Genomic DNA, 6000 nt, shown 5'->3' with positions numbered 1-6000 from the left:
TGTACATGAAATTCATCCTAGACTTGAAACCCTAATCTAGCATACATTGAAATCGAAATCTATACTGAACTAGTTTAGATGATACCTTTTCAATGGTTGCAAGAATCCTTTGATCTTTAAGAAGCTTAGTGTCACAAGTGTAACACCTCTAATAGCTCACAAACACCACAAGCAAGAGAATGATGTATAGGAGAGAGGATGAGAGGCAAAAGTCGGCTCCAAGCTTCCAAGGGATCAAGTGACCGATTTTGATAACCCTAAGGGTCCTTATATACTTGAGCTTCTAGGGCTTCAGTCAAAACCCTAATTGGATGACTTAGGCCCTAAGTAACTTAAGAACCTTCTGGAATAAGGCCTCCTTGGACGAAATTAAGATGGACTCCTCATTAATTTCGTCCATGCCCTAATCCATAAGGATTCTCAGCCCAATATCAAACTATCACACAATTGACAATTCTAGTCCCCTTTAATTAATTAATGTATTTTAGCCACAGAATTAATTCTTAATCAATTATTGTCTAATATTAATTAAACTATATGATTTCTCTTTTAATATATTATTCATATAATATATTAATAAACCATAATAACCTTTATTTCTCCATAAATCATCCTATCAAGTTGCTTTGGTGAAGGCAACCCAAAAGGACCATGCACAACCGAGTCAAGTACATACCAAATATAGTTACAGGCTTAGACACTAATCCAACATTATGAACTCGTAATAATATTTGAAGATATGATTTATAATATAACGATCTGTTGAGTGTCTAGTTGATATCCATTATGTGGAAGGCTTATTGATAATGAAAAGGATGATAATCATGGAATAAAAGTATATTTCTTAATATTAATTATGATAATTTAAAGAATAACGAGATAGAAATAAAATGAAGTATGAGAGTATGATTTAGAGTCAAGATATAACTCCTAAAGTTAATATGAAGTGAGAAACTATAGTAAGAACTTTTGATCGAGATGAGAGATGATTAGATCATATATGAGATTGATATTCCTTCGGGAATGAGATTGAGATATGAGTGATATTCCTTCGGGAATGAGATTGAGATATGAGATTGACATTCCTTGGGAATGAGACTGTGTTATGAGTTGATGTGTCACGAACTGACACTATTTCTATTTGTTGATGTGTCAGGGGTTGACAAAGTTGTTATTTGTTGATATGTCACAGGCTGACACCGTTGTTATTCGTTGATTTGTCATGGGTTGACATTGTTATTCGATATTTATTGGAAAGTCATGTGCTGACATTGCAATGTGATGTTGGGTTAAATGTTACGAGATGATAAACGGCAAGGTTTGATTACACGGAAAAATAAGATATTATGATTATAACATTATGTATAATTATGATGCATAAAATTAGCAACTACATAAATTAATTAAAGTAACCGATCTGAGTGATTAACCTGATCGATTGATTAGAGTGAGTGATTTGGTTGATTGTGTAATTTGAGTGTTTTAAGAAAAATTATAATACGTAGGAAGAAGAATCAGACAGAGTGGATGTGTAGTGAATAACATATGATTATTTAAAGTTGGTTGTTCAAATACGTGAAATTGCTAAAATGTTCAAGACCTTCATGTTCACAGCTGAATAACTCCAGTTTTAGACATATTCAGATGGAGCAGATTATATGAAGTTTGTAGTACTCCTAACAGGCTTTCCAACGATATAAATTTTGTCCAAATCGGAGTTCGTATGAATTAATTACAAGGATGGAAGGATTGAGAAAAAGCATAAATTTTGTTGGGAGATTATCCTGAGTCGAGTGTAGTAAGGGTGATTGATGTGGGGAGTCGTTCCAATTCATTTGAACAATCTGAGAGATTAAATTGAGCGATTGATATTGATATGAGAGATTGACCTAAGCAATTGAGATTGATTCAAGTAATTTTAATTAGAGTGATCAATCAGAGTAATTGATTAGAGCAATTTGAATGATTGATATGAGAAACTGATGTTAATATAAGTGATTGGTTTTGATCTAAGTAATTTATAAGTATTTGAGTAGATTAACAATGACAGGATTTTATAGCCTGAGAATATTTGATTTAGCCTTATTTCCAGTTCCTTGTTTGGTTGTGGGCTTAGGGTGGAATCAATTATTCGACTATCTATAGGATCCAACGTTAGGTACGATTATGATGAATGCAATTAGCAATTACACCAAATGATCAAAGTAACCAATCCGAGTGACTGATCTGAACGACTGAGATTAAATTTGGTAATTTTTTTTATTAAAATGATTGATATTGAGTAGAGTAATTGACATGAGTAAATAATATTAATCTGAGCAAATTTAGTAATTGATTTAAAAGAGTAATATTAATATAAGTGACTGACTCGATTGATCAGAGTAAAGTGATTAATTAATCAATAATTTGAGTAATTCGAGAGATTTATTTAAGAAATTGACCTGAGTAAATTGAGTGGTTGATCTGAGTAATCTGAGTAGTTGTGAATATTTAAGTAAATTAATCACATTGTGGTATCGTAGAGATTAATGAGATTGAAATTAATTTGAGTGATTTGTGAATGAGTGGGTCATATTCGAAATATAACTTATAATAAGATTGACTTGCGAAGTGTCTAGTTTATATTTAATGATGATAATTGCTATGAGTATTTACACTCGTGACTTCAGGATGAGTCATAAGTCAAGTGTCGAATGATTATTGAGGAAGACTAAGAGAAATGTTGGTTTGAGTTATGATAATAAGTTTAGATAAATATAAGATACGAGAAGAGTAATAGAGAAACATTTTGAATATTAGTATTGAACAATTATTATTGATATGAGTTATTAATCACCGATCTGAGTAATCGGGGAGTTTGATTTTAATATTTGGGAAGAATATTAACAATAATAATAATAATAATAATAATAATAATAATAATAATAATAATAATAATAAGTATCGATTTGAAATTATCGGGACCTTTCCCTACCAATTATAGTCGATCACCAGTGAAGAGTTAGATGTAAGAAATATAAATTAAAGACACATGAAGTGTCTAAATATAAGAGAAACTATGTAAGTTGTTTAAACTTATAGAGGATATGAGACAATGAGAGTTATATAATAATTCTATTTAGAAGCTGTAAAAAGAGTAGAGAAATGAGATGAGAAACGTATGAGCTTTGAAAAATTACGAGATGAGATGAGAAACCTGACATTCATATAAGAATAAAAGTATGAGAGTAAAAAAAATATATGTGTAGCGTAAGAGAATATAATGAGATATATGCGATACGAATATTTAGCTTACCCTAGACTAGTAGCATAATATTTCAATAGATTCTGAGGACGGAATCTTTTGAACGGGGGAAGTATTGTAACACCCGGTTTTTCATAACATGTGTTAATTCATGAAATATAGATATTATGAGTTGAGTAAATGAGATAAAGCCTTGAGTTGCTTTATTTTTAGAAATAATATTTATAAAAGATAATTAAATAATGTTGTAGTTCTTGTTGAGAGGATTATGTGGATATAAAGATCATCGAAAACGGAGTCTGTATGAGGAAGTTATGATCGTTTGAAGATTTGATGAAAGTATGTTGCTATATGGAGAAAGTCAACGAAAGTCAAGTCAACGGTCAAACTTTTGACCCTCACGACGTAAGGGATGTTTCCTCACGACGTGAGCATCATGAATCGACAAAAACACGTGGCAGAAACTGGTCTAGACATGTCTCACGACGTGAGACGTAAGTGCTCACGACGTGAGCAAGCCCAGACTATAAAAATGAGTCCTTTGTGTTATTTTGGAGGATTTTGGCTTGCGGGAGGAGAGATGCTGCTTGAGAGCCGTTCTCGGGAGTCTATATCGGAGATGTTATACTATCATACGGGGGATGTGGAGCCGAGATACGAGATCTGTTGTGGTATATTTTACCCCGTTAATTAGTATTTGTGATATATGATTATTATTAGATATATTAGACCCGTGTAAGGGTTATGGGTATTTATGATATGGAGCTATTATGAACCCGTTGGTGAGACTAGTGAGAAAATCTCATGATTAGATATTGAGTTTGGTTGATAAGGGTTATAAAGCCTATTACCCGAGAAATACCTGATATGAGAGATTTAGCCATGGGTTTACGGGTTTAGCCTATTATGATAATATTATGATATTTGGTTATTATTGTTATAAGAGGTCACAGGGTATAATTATTAGTGAGTCTGGACAGGTTCTAAGGAACTTGTTATTTGATAAATAGGGGTTACCATGTGGCGAGCTGATAGATAGTGGAAAAGCAAAGTTGAGACTGGAATAAGTCTATCGACTAACCAGGTGAGTAACACTACTCTAACATCCAGTGTTGTGATAATTGTGATGATTATTATATAATTTATTATTAATTAGAATGTTAATTGTTGATTGAGAGATTGAGAAAATGTTGAGAAATAGATTATAGATGAGAGATTGGATTATATTAATACATCAATATATGATCGATAGATATATTATGATTGGAAGATATAACACATTTGATATATTGGCCATTGAGTATGAGATTTAATATGAGTGAGATACTGATTATTGATTGGACAGGTATTTGAAAAGATTACTACTGAATAAATAAATCCTTTGATGAAATGATTACACATGTGACAATTATGTGGAATATACATGATTTACATTATTTATATGATTCATGATTTATTTGATTATGTTTTAGTAGTTGTTATTCACTAAGCCATGAGGCTTACATTTTTGTGATAATCTATTTTGCAGGTAGATTTGTTGTGACGCCCGACTAGATCTTGTGCTTGCTGCCAGCACGATCCTTCTGATAACTTCTTGTATGCCAGAGTGCCAACAAATATTATTTTTAAAACTTTTAAATGATTTTTGGTAAATTTGGGTGTACCTTGGTATAAAAATATGGGTGTTACACCTCCCCTGGTATGTCGTGTTGTTATTCGCGTTATATTTATACAGTTTTACTTATTATATATTATTTATCTGATAAGTGTAGACATATATATATATATATATATATATATATATATATATATATATATATATATATATATATATAGTGTGTGTATGTGTGTATTGCGTAGCCAAATATTTGGGCATAGTAACACTAGGTACTAAGTTTATCAAAAGAGTGGCTATAATAACGAGTTTCAGCGTTTCCTAGCAACTGGACAACGTGGCAACTAGGTATGATCTTATCTATCATTGTGGTTTTAGTATAACAACTAGGCATAATATTAGCTAAAAAGTTTGGGCAGAGTATCTGCTGGACATAATATCATCCTAATGTTATGAGCATAACTATCTAACTACAGTTAGTAATAACTATGTAAAGTTTCATTTTAGACATGTATTCCCCCCCCCCCCCGAAAAGATTTGGAAAATGGGGCCGTCAACTAACTTGTGATTTATGATAACGTTGGTGTAGGGTAGAAACCACAAGTTAGCACATCGAGAGACGATTGGGGCGGTAACACACGAATCGAGAAAGAGAGAAAATTGATGACAAGGGTGAGGAAAATGAGTTGTCGAAACATGATATTTATAGGAAGTTTTGGAGTGCGCACTGCACATTGCCCGCCACGCAAATTCGCGTGAACCGTAGGATGCCGCCACGTGTCGTCACCTCAGCGTGCCATGTCATCCCATTTCCAGACGTATCGACCTACAGGTGCGCGCGACGAACTGCACGTGAGCGCGCGTGACTATAAAAATTCAACTTTGAAATTCCGTAGCTCTCGCATACGAACTTAGTTTCAACGACCCTTATATATCCGTGTAGGTCTCGTCATTCTCTATACCTTTCCTTTTGGTCGTTTTGTCTAGTTTTGACTTTCGTTTTTCGATGAGTATTTATGACCGTAATGATTTTATAAAAATTATAACTCTCTCATATGGATTCTGTTTTAGACGTTCCTTGCCTCATAATTCCTACTTTAAATAGTACTATGATTGCCTATTTGGTGACTTTTTCCAAAAG

The sequence above is a fragment of the Lactuca virosa genome, chromosome 4, assembly GCF_052849685.1.
Source record: "Lactuca virosa cultivar CGN04683 chromosome 4, Lactuca_virosa_CGN04683_v6, whole genome shotgun sequence".
Classification (NCBI taxonomy): Eukaryota; Viridiplantae; Streptophyta; class Magnoliopsida; order Asterales; family Asteraceae; genus Lactuca; species Lactuca virosa.
This window is presented reverse-complemented; position numbering follows the sequence as displayed.